This window comes from Panthera leo, chromosome D1 (assembly GCF_018350215.1).
Source record: "Panthera leo isolate Ple1 chromosome D1, P.leo_Ple1_pat1.1, whole genome shotgun sequence".
Lineage (NCBI taxonomy): Eukaryota > Metazoa > Chordata > Mammalia > Carnivora > Felidae > Panthera > Panthera leo.
This window is the reverse complement of record NC_056688.1, coordinates 304,805-318,516: the sequence shown is the minus strand read 5'-3', so window position 1 is coordinate 318,516 and position 13,712 is coordinate 304,805. Positions and strand designations below refer to the sequence as shown.

The 13,712-nt window shown below is 42.8% G+C and overlaps 1 long non-coding RNA gene across 1 annotated transcript in view; it reads left to right on the top strand.

The window, feature by feature from the left end:
- The first annotated feature begins 318 nt into the window (after positions 1 to 318).
- Positions 319 to 13,712, top strand: part of LOC122199548 — a 79,558-nt gene continuing 66,164 nt past the window's right edge. Inside the window, exons 1-2 of the long non-coding RNA XR_006193554.1 lie at positions 319 to 410; positions 6,739 to 6,884. This is a non-coding gene — a long non-coding RNA (uncharacterized LOC122199548). The remainder of the gene's footprint in view (positions 411 to 6,738; positions 6,885 to 13,712) is intronic.

The following is a 13,712-nucleotide window of genomic DNA, read 5'->3' as shown; positions in this document are numbered from 1 at the left end:
TTCTTCCTGTGGGTCGTCAGGAGTCTGTAGATGTGCATGTGGTGTTTGTGTGTTGGTCTCGTATCCTGTGAGTGTGCTTATTTATTAGTTCTGTTTACCTTAAAAACAACACCTCCAGTTTCTCCCAGCAAAAGCGGGTTTATTTGGAAAGAAGAGAGTATTTGACCTCCTGTGATTGGCGTATTTCCCTCAGGACGATGACTGCAAGGTTCAGTCCATGTTGTAACAGGTGTCAGAATTCCCTTCCTTTGTGAGGCTGAGCCTGTTCCATTGCGTAGAGATCACATCTTGTTTATTTATTCATCTGTCCGGCGTCACTTGGGTTGCTTCCATGTTTTAGCTGCTGTGAAGAAGCGGCTATGAACACAGGAACAGGAATGAGGGCTCAAGGCTTCGCTTTCAGTTTCTGGGTACGTGTGTGCAGAGGTGGAGTCCTGCGTTAACTTTATGAGGAACCACTGCACTGTTCTCTACAGCCTCACCATGTTTCTTCATTCCTTTATAGGACAGAATGATATTGCTGTTCGTGGGTTTGCCCCAGTTTGTTTATCCATTCACCCACCGCGGGGCATTGGCATAGTTTCTACCATTCCACTACTGTGAACAGTGCTGCTGTATATGTTTGTGCACGTGCTCTTTTTTTAAAGTACTGTTCTCAATTCATTGGGATCTACATCTAAGAGTAGAGTTATTGAGCCATATGGTAATTCTGTGTTGTTATCTTTTTTTTTTTTTTAAATTTTTTTTTTCAACTTTTTTTTTTTTTTTTCAACGTTTTTTATTTATTTTTGGGACAGAGAGAGACAGAGCATGAACGGGGGAGGGTCAGAGAGAGAGGGAGACACAGAATCGGAAACAGGCTCCGAGCCATCAGCCCAGAGCCCGACGCGGGGCTCGAACTCACGGACCGCGAGATCGCGACCCGGCTGAAGTCGGACGCTCAACCGACTGCGCCACCCAGGCGCCCCTGTGTTGTTATCTTTTTGAGGAAATGCCAAATTATTTTACACATAGGCTCCACCATTTTACATTTCCACATTAAGGGTTCCAATTTGTCAATATCTTTGCCAACATTTGTTATTTTGTAGTTTTCTTGATTATAGCGATTTTAGTGTGTGTAAAAGGCTAGCTAACGGTGGTTCAAATCTTCCATTTCCATAAGGACTAATGATGTTTAACATCTTTACATGTCTATTCACCATGATCTCCCTGGGGAAAGGTACATCTGAGTCCTTTGTCCATTTTAAAACTTGTTTGTTGTTGTTATTGTTGATGATGAGTCGTAAAAGCTCTTTATATATTCTGTATAACAGACTCTTACAACACAAATAATGTGCGAATATTTTCTTCCCTTCTAGGTATTGTCTTCTCACTTTTGGGATAGCACCTTTTGATCTACAAAGGTTTTTAATGTTGAGGAAACTAATTATCTACTTTTTTCCCCTTGCTTGTGCTTTGGTGTCAGCTCTAAGAGCATTGTTAAACTCAATGCTCATGAAGATTTATCCCCATTTATTCTTCTAGAGTTTATAAGTTTACCTCTTACATTTGAGTTTTTGATCCACTTTGAGTTAATGTTTGTATGTGGTGTGAGGGTAAGGGTCCAATTTCATTCCTCTGCGCATGTGATAGTCAGTTGTCTAGCACCCTTTTGTCGCAAAGACCATTGTATCCATAATGGCATGTTGTCCACCCTTGTCAAAATTCAGTTGACCATAGACGAAAGGGTGTATTTCTGTGTTTTCAATTAAATCCCACTGATCTGTATGTATACGTTTATGACAGTATCACAATGTTTATTTACTGTTGCTTTGTTTGAAGATTTGAATTGGGAAGTATGAGCTTCTACCTTTTATTTTTTTGATTGTTTTATTTATTTTGTAGTCCCTTGATTTTCCACATGACTGTCAGGATTAGCTTGTGCATTTCTTCTCAGAGGCCTTTGTGAATTTTCCTGGGAATCACATTGAATCTACATGTTGCATTGTGCATTATCGCCATGTAGCAATAGTACATTTCAGATCATCTTTAATTTCTTTCAGCAGTGTTTTTACATCTTTTACCAAGTATTTTATTGATGATGTTACCTAAAATGGAATTGTTTTCTTAAATTCTTCTTCATAGGATTCATTGTTAGTGTATAAAAATAAGTGAGATATTTGTGCATCAAAATTTTGCCCTGTAACTTTCCTGAATTAGGTGACTAACTCCAGTAATTTTTGTTGAGTTTTTTGGAAGTCCTTTATATAAGATGATGTCATCTCTGGTTTCTGAATAGATGTAGTTCTACCTTTTCCTTTCACATGTGGATGACTTTTTTTTTCCTCGTTGCTCTGGATAGAACTTTCAGTACAGTATTGAGTAATGAGTGAAAAGCCTGCATCTTGGTCTTGTTCCCGGTATCAGAGGAAACCTTACAGTCTTCAAAAGTGAGAATGATTTTTGCTCTAGGTTTATTAAACAAATTACTCTTTATTCTTTCTTGTGTGTATATCATAAACTAGCATTGGATTTTGTTTAGAGCTTTTTCTGTATCAATTAATATGATCACGTGTTTTCATTTAAAAAAATGTGCATAACAATGCTTGGCTTTAGCGTGTTGAATAACCCTTGAATGTCTGGGGTAGACTTGCTTATGGTGCGTGACTCTTTTATGTGCTTTGGTTTTATATCGCTGTATTCTCTGGAGGATTGTTAGATCTGTATTTAAAGGGATACAAATATGTTTTTTTTTTCTGGTTTTGTGTTGTATTGATGTTATATGACTAGAAAAGGTATTAGGGTTTAAAGAACTATGGCTGTGTCCAGAATAAATTATGGGGATGGGATGAGGATGGGTAAAGGTTACAGTGACATTCAGGGTTATGGCCAAAGTAAAAGATAAAGGTAGGGGTTAAGGGTCAGAATCAGGGTTAAGAAGAGGTGAGTAAATTGAGAATCAAGGTGAAAGTCAGGGTATAAAGTCAGGGTAAAGGGTCAGGATCAAGGTGAGGTGAGGGTTTAAGGGTTAGGGTTGAGGGTTAGGGAAGGTTGGATTTAGAAATGGGGGGGTTGGGGTTAGGGTTCAGGTTTGGGTTTGGGTTCAGGTTAGGGGTTAGGGGTTAGGGCTAGGGGTTAGAGTTAGGGTTAGGGGTTAGAGTTGGGGCTAGGGATAAGGGTTAGGGGTCAGGGTTAGGGTGTAGGGTTAGGGTTCAGTGTTAGTGGGTTAGGGTTAGGGGGTTAGGGTTAGAGGATTAGGGTTAGAGGGTGAGGGTTACTTGTTAGGGTTAGGGGATTAGAGGGTTAGGGGTTATGGTTTAGTGTTAGAGGGTTAGGGTTAGCAGTTAGGGTTTGGCATTAGGGTTTAGGGTTAGAGTTAGAGGGTTAGGTTTAGGGGGGGTTAGGGTTAGAAGGTTAAGGCTAGTGGTTAGGGTTTAGTGTTTGAGGCTTAGGACTTGGGGTTTATTGTTAGAGATTAGGGTTATGCGGTTAGGGTTAGGAGATTAAAGTTAGGGTTAGCTAAGATTAGGGTTACCATCAGGAGTAGAGTAAGTGTTAATTCAAGCCACTTCTCTCCTGGCACAGGAGGGGTTCAAGCATTAGGAAGGGTGTTTGCGCATACTCCCCACTATGGGAGCGGGAGGGTGTTGTTTCATACATGGGTACAGTATAGCTTGGTATTGGATGGCTGCTGGTGCATGCTCTTAACCAGGCATGGAGAGGTAATGTGTCTGTGCATACGTAAAACCTCCGCTCAAAGAGAGAGGGTGATCGCACATGGTCCCCACGTTCAACCGTGCGGAAGGATGTTGAAGTATGCGTGCAGTCCCTTCTTGCTGGTAAGCTTGCTCACGTATACGTACAGCACGCCTCATGACAGAAGTGTGGTCACTCATGCTCACAATGCTGCTCCCCTGGGCTGGGCCTCTGCGCACGAACATCATGCCCCATCAGTGACGTAGGCCTTTTGCTCATGTGCCCCAATTCTGTTGGCATGGAACTGAGCAGAACCCACCCTCTGCAAGGTAGGATGTTCACAAATCGCCCCGACCCACTGGGCCCAAGAGGTGGTGTATACACTTCTGCCTCTCCTCAGGTTCCCACGTGAGAGTTTCACTCATGCACAGCTACACCCCTCAGGGATGAAGTAGTGATGTCACTTTTAAATGTGATGTTTCATGAAAGGTTCTTTCCACTTTCACAGGTGAAGAAACATGCAACTCTTTAGATAAGGGTTTGGGTTAGCATTACCATCAGGGGTAGGGCAAGGGTTAGGTCAAGCCAACTCCTCCCTGCGCACGGGAGGTTTTCAAGCATTAGTGCGCCCCCCCTTTGGTATTGGAGTGCGTTCACCCACGCACCAAACGGCACTCAGGCAGGGGAGGGTGTTGCGCTATGCGCCTCGCCCATTCACTGGGGATGGGGTTTCACGCATGTGCATCACCGGTCTTCGGGGAGGGAAGGTGCAAACTATGCATCTCCGTGTCCTTCAATGCCAGAGGATGTTCACGCATGCGCACAGCCCTTCCTCCTGGCGGGAGGGTTTTCCCGCATGTGCACAACCCCCTGGATGAGGTAGGGCATTTGTGCATGTGCACAGACCCCCTCCGCAAGGGAGTTCACGCATGCTCACAGCGCCCCCTCGTGGCAGAAGGTTGTTCACGCATGCACACAGCCCTGCTGGGTGAGGTAGGGCATCTGCACATGCACAAAACACCCCCTTAGCCAGGGAGGGCGATCGCGCATGTGCCCCACTCCCCTCGGTGCCGAAAGGTTCAAGCATCCATCCCCCACCCCCGCCTTGGCAGAGGGTGTTCATGCATGCGCACTGTTCCCCCTCGTGGCGGGAGGGTGTTCTAGGGAGCGCACAACCCTCTCCCTGGGAGGTAGTCATTCGCACATGCACACAACACCCCCCAGCCACGGAGGACGTTCATACATGCTCCCCACTCCCCTTGGTGCAGGAGGGTGTTCACACATGTGCACAGCACCCCTTAGTTGAGGATGGGTGTTGACGCATGAGCACGACCAGGCTCAGCGAGGTGGGGTGTCTGCACATGCACCCCCCCCCCCCCAATCAGGGAGAGAGGGCAATCTCGCATGCACCCCACTTCCCTTGGCATGGAAGGGTGTTCATGCATGCGTACAGCCCCCCTTCATATGCACACAGCCCCTGTGGCAGAAAGGTGTTCATGCATGCCCACAACCTACGCTCTGTGAGGTAGGGCATTTGCGCAGACACACAACCCCTCATCAGCCAGGGAGGGCGTTCGCGCATGTGCCCCACTCACCTTGGCACGGTAGGTGTTCACACGTGTGCACAGCCACTCCTTGTGGTGGGAGGGTGTGATGCACGTGCACAACCCCGCTCTGCGAGGAGGGTTTGCACAGGTGCCCCGCCCCTCTCAGCCCATGAGGTGTTTGAGGCTTTCGCCTCGCCCCCATGCCCCCATCAGTGGGTGAGAGGGTCACCCCTTAAGGAGGGAGTAGTGATGTCACTATTAAATGTGATGTTACATGAATGGTTCTTTTCACATTCACAGCTGAAGAAACACATCTCTTAAGGTAAGGGTTAGGGTTAGCATTACCATCAGGGGTAGGGTAAGACTTGGGTCATGCTTCCTCCCCCCTGGGCATGGAAGGTTTTCAGGCATTAGCGTGCCCCCCTTTGCACAGGAGTGGGTTCAGCATGGCCTCCCCCCCACCCCCCGTGGTGAAGGAGGGGGTCACCATTGCACCGTCGCCTCGGGGAGGGAATGGTGTCACTCATGTGCTCTGCCTCCCCTCAGCACAGGAGGGGGTCACACAGGTGCCCCTTTTGCGTCCATTCATCGGTGATATAGAGGTAATGTTCCTTTTAGGTCAGATGTTTTTTGTGGTGTCTCGGTTGCTCAGTGGATTAAACGTCCCACTTCGCTCAAGTCATGGTCTCACGGTTTGTGGGTTTGATCCCTGGGTGGGCTTCTGTGCTGACAGCTCTGAATGTGTAGTCTGCTTCAGATACTGTGTCTCCCTCTCTCTCTGCCCCTTCCCCGCTCGTGTTCTGTCTTTCTCTCTCTCTCCCTCTCTCTCTGAGGGATGAAATGAAGCTAAAAACATTTAGCTCTCTCTCCCTCTCTCTTTGAGGGATGAAATGAAGGTAAAAACAGTTTAAAGCAGCTCCATAGGTCTTCTTGACTCTTGTCCTATTCCCGCCTCTTCATGAGAAGGTCTGTTTCACCCATTTGAAGAGACTGTAAAACCCTCGTGTGGCCATGCATATGAGTCACTATTTAGGGAACAAGTGATTATGCTACCTTTGCATGGTCAGGATACCAAAGCCGTTTCACAAATCTCCTTGGGCAGGCATGGCCTCTAGTACTAGAAATGCTAGACGTGATTTTATTGGTAAACAGGCAGGGTTTGTGTTCGCTGAGTTCCTTTACTTCTTTTCATCTTTCCTTGATTGCCTATCTGTGTTGGGTCAACAATTGCTTTGATATCGACTTTACAGTTAGGTTATTTTCATCTTATTGTTAACTATCCATGGTTATTCGCTCTGATAGAAGCTGATACAAGGACAAATATTTCTTGTTGCACATACTAGCATTATTGCTTCTCTTGTGAAATTCACCTGGTCCCAACTTCGGAGTTGATTGTCTACTTTTGGTATTCAGATCTTAAGATCATATACCAATGCCTGAGCCCTACTATGAATGCTCATCACTGCATCCCTAACAGCTGCCTACAGTACAGGAATCATATTTTTTGCCCTTCTAGGACAGCCTCGATACACCTACATCAGCGATGGAGACGTGTCACGCTTGCAACCCATCGGTGAGGGAGTAGTGATGCCACTATTAAATATGACGTTTCCTGAATGGCTCTTTTCACTTTCACAGCTAAAGAAGCAGGCAACTGTTAAGGTAACGGTTAGGGGTAAGATTAGAATTAGGGCTTAGGGTAAATGTTAGGTCATGCTTGCACCCACCCTTTGGCGAAAGAGGGGATCTTGCCTGCGCTCTGCTCCCCTCAATGAGTGTGGGGGTTCATGCATGCGCCCCATCACCCCTCGGCACAGGAGGGGGTTCACGCATGTGCCCCTGCCCTTGGGGAGGGGGGGGTGTCACCGTTGCGTCGTCGCCTCAGCAAAGGAGTTGTGTCACTCATGCACTCTGCCCCACCACAGCACAGGAGGGGGTCATACATGTGCCCCTTCTACATCCCTTCATCAGCGATGTAGCAGTGATGTTCCTTATAGGTCAGACTTTTTTTGTGGTGCCTCAGTCACTCAGTGGATTAAGCATCCCACCTCTGCTCAGGTCATGGTCTCACAGTTTGTGGGTATGAACCCTGGGTTGGCCTTTGTGCTGACGGCACTGAACGTGGAGCCTGCTTCAGATACTGTGTCTCCCTCTCTCTCTGCATCCTTTCCCACTTGTGTCCAGCCTTTCTCTCTCCCTCTCTCTCTCTCTCTCTGTTTCTCAGAAAAATGAAGCTAAAATTAATTAATTAATTAATTAATTAATTTATTTATTTATTTAATAATTTTATTTTTTAAAATTTACATCCAGATTAGTTAGCATATTGTGCAACAGTGATTTCAGGACTAGATTCCTTAATGCTCCTTACCCATTTAGCCCATCCCCACTCCCACAACCCCTCCAGTAACCCTCTGTTTGTTCTCCATATTTAAGAGTCTCTTATGTTTTTCCCCCCTCCTGTTTTTGTATCATTTTTGTTTCCCTTCCCTTATGTTCATCTGCTTTGTCTCTTACAGTCCTCATATGAGTGAGGTCATATGGTATTTGTCTTTCTGTGACTAATTTTGCTTAGCATAATACCCTCCAGTCCATCCACATAGTTCCAAATGGCAAGATTTGGAAATATATATATATATATATATTCTTTATCCATTCATCCAACGATGGACATGGACATTTGGGCTCTTTCCATACTTTGGCTATTATTGATAGTGCTGCTATAAACATTGGGGTGCATGTGTCCCTTGAAAACAGCATACCTGTATCCCTTGGATAAATACCTAGTAGTGTACTTGCTGGGTTGTAGGGTAGTCCTCTTTTTAACTTTCTGAGGAACCTCCATACTGTTTTCCAGAGTGGCTGCACCAGTTTCCATCCCACCAACAATGCAAAAGAGTTCCTCTTTCTCCGCATCCTCGCCAACATCTGTTGTTGCCTGAGTTGTTAATGGTAGCCATTCTGATAGGTGTGAGGTGGTATCTCATTGTGGTTTTGATTTGTATTTCCCTGATGATGAGTGATGTTGAACATTTTTTTCATGTGTTGGTTGGCCATCTGGTTATCTTCCTTGGAGAAGTGACTATTCATGTCTTTGCCCATTTGTTCACTGGATTATTTGCTTTTTGGGTGTTGAATTTGATACGTTCTTTATAGATTTTGGATACTAATCCTTTATCTGATATGTCATTTGCAAATATCTTCTCCCATTCTGTTGGTTGCCTTTTAGTTTTGCTGATTGTTTCCTTCACTGTGCAGAAGATTTTTATTTTGATGAGGTCCCAATAGTTCATTTTTGCTTTTGTTTCCCTGGCCTCCAGAGACGTGTTGAGTAAGAAGTTGCTGAGGCCAAGGTCAAAGAGTTATTTGCCTGCTTTCTCCTCGAGGATTTTGATGGCTACCTATCTTACATCTAGGACTTTCATCCATTTTGAGTGTCTTTTTGTGTATGGTATGGGCAAGTGGTCTAGTTTCATACTTCTGCATGTTGCTGTCCAGTTTTCGCAGCACCACTTGCTGAGGAGACTGTCATTATTCCATTGGATATTCTCTCCTGCTTTGTCAAAGGCTAGTTGGCCATACATCTTGGGGTGCATTTCTGGGTTCTCTATTCTGTTCCATTGATCTGAGTGTCTGTTCTTGTGCCAGTACCATATTGTCTTGATTACAGCTTTGTAATACAGCTTGAAGTCTGGGATTGTGATGCCTCCTGCTTTGGTTTTCTTTTTTCAAGATGCTTTGGCTCTTCAGGGTCTTTTCATACTGTATGATTGTTTGCTGTAGCTGTGTGAAGAATGCTGGTGTTATTTTTATAGGTATTGCATTGAATATGTAGATTGCTTTAGATACTATTGACATTTTAACAATATTTGTTCTTCCTATCCGGGAGCATGGAGTATTTTTCCATTTTTTTTGTGTCTTCAATTTCTTTCATAAGCTTTCTAAAGTTTTAAGTGTATAGATTTTTCACCTCTTTGGTTAGATTTATTCCTAGGTATTTTATGGTTTTTGGTGCAATTGTAAATGGGATCAATTCCTTGATTTCTCTTTATGTTGCTTAATTGTTGGTGTATAGGAATGCAACTGATTTCTGTGCATTGATTTTATATCCTGCCACTTTTCTAAATTCGTGGATCAGTTCTAGCAGTTTTTTGGTGGAATCTTTTGAGTTTTCCATATAGAGTTTCATTCCATGTGCTAAGAGTGAAAGTTTGACCTCCTCCTGGCTGATTTGGATGCCTTTTATTTCCTTGTGTTGTCTGATTGCGGAGGCTAAGACTTCCAATACTATGTTGAATAATAGTGCCAAGAGTGGACATCCCTGTCTTGTTCCTGACCTTAGGGGGAAAGTGCTCAGTTTTTCCCCATTGGGGATGATATTAGCGTTGGGTCGTTCATATATGGCTTTTATGATTGCGAGGTATAATCCTTCTATCCCTACTTTCTTGAGGGTTTTTACCAAGAAACGATGTTGTGTTTTGTCAAATGCTTTCTCTGCATCTATTGAGAGGATCATGTGGTTCTTGTCCTTTCTTTTATTGATGTGATGAATCACATTGATTGTTTTGCAGATATTGAACCAGCCCTGCATCCCAGGTATAAATCCCACTTGCTCGTGGTGAATAATTTTTTTGATGTATTGTTGGATCTGGTTGGCTAATATGTTGTTGAAGATTTTTGCATCCATGTTCATCAGGGAAATTGGTATATTGTTCTCCTTTTTATGGGGGGTCTCTGTCTGGTTTTGGAATCAAGGTAATGCTGGCTTCATAGAAAGAGTTTGGAAGTTTTCCTTCCATTTCTGTTTTTTGGAACAGCTTCAAGAGAATAGGTATTAACTCTTCCTTAAATGTTTGGTATAATTCCCCCGGAAAGCCATCTGGCCCTGGACTCTTGTTTTTTGGGAGATTTTTTTATTACTAATTCGATTTTATACTGGTTATGGGTCTGTTTAAATTTTCTATTTCTTCCTGTTTCAGTTTTGGTAGCTTATATATTTCTATGAATTTGTGCATTTCTTCCAGATTGCACATTTTATTGTCATATAATTACTCATAATCTCTTATTATTGGTTTATTTCTGTTGTGTTAGTTGTGATCTCTCCTCTTTCATTCTTGATTTTATTTGGGTCCTTTCCTTTTTCTTTTTGATCCAACTGGCTAGTGGTTTATCAATTTTGTTAATTCTTTCAAAGAACCAGCTTCTGTTCTACTGGTTTTTGTTTGTTTCCTTGTTTTGATAGCATTGATTTTTGCTCTAATCTGTATCATTTCTTCTGCTGGTTTTGGGTTTTATTTGATGCCCTTTTTCCAGCTCTTTAAGTTGTAAGGTTAGGTTGTGTGTCTGAGACCTTTCTTCCTTCTTTAGAAAGGCCTGAATGTTATATACTTCCCTCTCATGACTACCTTTGCTGCATCGCAGAGGTTTTGGGCTGTCGTGTTATCATTTCATTGGGTTCCATGTACTTTTTAATTTACTCTCTAACTTCTTGGTTAGCCCATTAATTCTTTAATAGAATGTTCTTTAGTCTCCAAGTATTTGCTGTCTTTCCAAATTTTTTCTTGTGGTTAATTTCGAGTTTTTTAGCATTGTGGTCTGAAAATATGCAAGGTATGATTTCGATCTTTTTGTACTTGTTGAGGTCTGATTTGTGTCCCAGTATGTGATCTATTCTGCAGAACATTCCATGTGCACTGGAGAAGAATGTATATTCTGCTGCTTTAGGATGAAATGTTAGGAATATATCTGTTAAGTCCATCTGGTCCAGTGTATCATTAAAAGCCATTGTTTCCTTGTTGATTTTCTATTTAGATGATCTTTCCATTGTTGTAAGTGTGGTATTGAAGTCCACTACTTTTATGGTATTATTATCAATGAGTTTATTTATATTTGTAATTAATTGATTTATACATTTGGGTTGTCTCATATTTGGAACATAAATGTTTACAATTGTAAAGTCTTCTTGATGGATAGACCCCCTTAATTATGATATAACACCCTTCTTCGTCTCTTGTTACAGTCTTTATTTTAAAATCTAGATTGTATGATATGAGTATGGGTACTCTGGCTTTCTTTTGGCGACCGTTAGCATGATAGATGGTTCTCTATCCCCTTACTTTCAATCTGAAGGTGTCTTTAGGTCTAATATGGGTCTCTGGTAAACAGCATATAGATGGATCTTGTTTTCTTTTCCATTCTGTTACCCGTGTTTTTTGATTGAAGCATTTAGTCCATTGATGTTTAGAGTGAGTACTGGAAGATATGAATTTATTGCCATGATGTTTCTTATAGAGTTAGAGTTTCTGGTGGTGTTTTCTGGTGCCTTCTAGTCTTTGTTGCTTTTGGTCTTTTTTTTTTTTTTTTCTTCGTCTTTTCAACCCTCAGAGAGGCCCCTGAAAATTTCTTGAGGGCTCGTTTAGTGGTCATGAACTCTTTAAGTTGTTTTTTTTTTGTTTTTGTTTTTGTTTTTTTGTCTGGGAAACTTTTAATCTCTCCTATTTTGAATGGCAACCTTACTGCATAATGAATTTTTGGCTGCATATTTTTCTGATTCAGCACACTGAATATATCTTGACACTCCTTTTTGGCCTGCCAAATTTCTGTGGATAGGTCTGCTGCAAACATGATCTGCCTTTGCTTGTAAGTTAAGGACTTTTTTTCCCTTGCTGCTTTCATGATTCTTTCCTTGCCTGAGTATTTTGTTGATTTGACTATGATATATTTTATTGATGGTCGGTTTTTGTTGAATCTTATGGGAGTCCTCTGTGCTTCCTGGATTTTGATGTCTTTATCTTTCCCCAGGTTAGGACAGTTATGCACTATAATTTGCTCACACAACCCTTCTACCCCTTTTTCCATCTCTTCATCTTCTGGGACCCCCATGACTCTCATATTGTTCCTTTTTAATGAGTCACTGATTTCTCTAATTCTTAAATGGTGCTCTTTTGCCTTAGTCTCCCTCTTTCTTTTCTGCTTCAGTATTCTCCATAAGATTGTCCTCTCTATCGCCAATTTCCTGCTCTGTCTTATCCATCCTTGCTGCCGCAGCATCCATTTAAGATTGCAGCTCAGTTATACCATTTTTTAATTTCATCCTGACTAGCTTTTACTTCTTTTATCTCCACAGAGAGGGATTCTAACCTATTTTCAACCCCAGCTAGTATTCTTATTATCGTGATTCTAAATTCTGGTTCAGACATCTTGCTTGTATCTGTGTTGATTATGTCCCTGGCTGTCGTTTGTTCCTGCTGCTTCTTTTGGGGTGAATTCCTGTTTTGTCATTTTGAAGGGAGAAAAGGAATTAATAAGGAAAAAAATTAAAAAATTAAAAACAACACACACACACACACACACACACACATCAAATAAATGATGCTAGATCCTAGGCGTGTTTTGGTCTGGCTATTGAAAGGAGCTTGATAGATTAGATAAAAAGGGGGAAAAAAAGGAAAATGTTTGAAAATTTGAGAAAAAGAATACAATGAAAAAAAATAAAATTAAACGATGGAAGTAAAATAGAATTTGAAAAAATTACAAAAAAGTACAAAACATAGCAGAAAAATAAAGAAAAATATTTTTAATAATAATTGACAATAAAAATAATTTTTTCCCTTTCTGTATTCAAGAAAAAGAAGAGCAATAAATAAAATTTGAAAAGACGGACCAACGAACAGAGTGAAATATGATTGAAATTACATCGCTTTTCCCTACAAGTGAAACTATGAAGCACTTTGTAGTCCATAAACTAAGTGGGTGCAGAGATTTGTGGTGTTCTTGAATAGTGAGTTTGGCCCAGTTGGGCGGGGCTTAGTGTAATGGCTCTGTTCTCCACTAGGTGGCGTTGCTTAGCTTACGGGGGGCAGGGGTGGAATGTTGTGGCGCTTGTTGGTGTGTATGTGCATGCAGGGGAATGGTGAAAATGGCGTCACCCACCTACCCAGTCTCTAGTATCGGTACTCTGTGCTCTGCCCGAACAGCAATCGGACACCCATCCTTTGTCTCCAGTTTCTTTCTACTCCCTGCCTTAACACTGTGCCCAAGCCATCAATTTGCCAGGTGCACCTCCCTCCTGGGTTTTATCTCAGATGTGGCTGTGTTTCCCAACCCCTCACTTCTGAGGGACTGTGGCTTTGACCTGCTCAGATCCTCTCAGGGAGGGTCTCACTGAGCAATGGCCAGGTGCCAGCCACACAGAGGATCATGCTGCTGCCGATGCCCAGAGACTGCAGCTGGGTGCCATCCCGCCCCAGAAAAAGTTCACGCAATCCCATAGCAGCAACATTTCAGGGATTATGGCAAAATCACAACCCACATCTGGCACCAGACTTCACCCTCAACGACCCTGTTCCAGCACCAGCAAATGTGGTTGTTTCTGGGGTCTGCTGGGACCAGGTGGCCACACAACCTATAGCAAATGTCCTTCCAGCAGTGGAACCTCTTCTACCTGGGTGGCCCAAGGACCTCCCGGATCCCACTCTGCTCCTGGGGATTCAC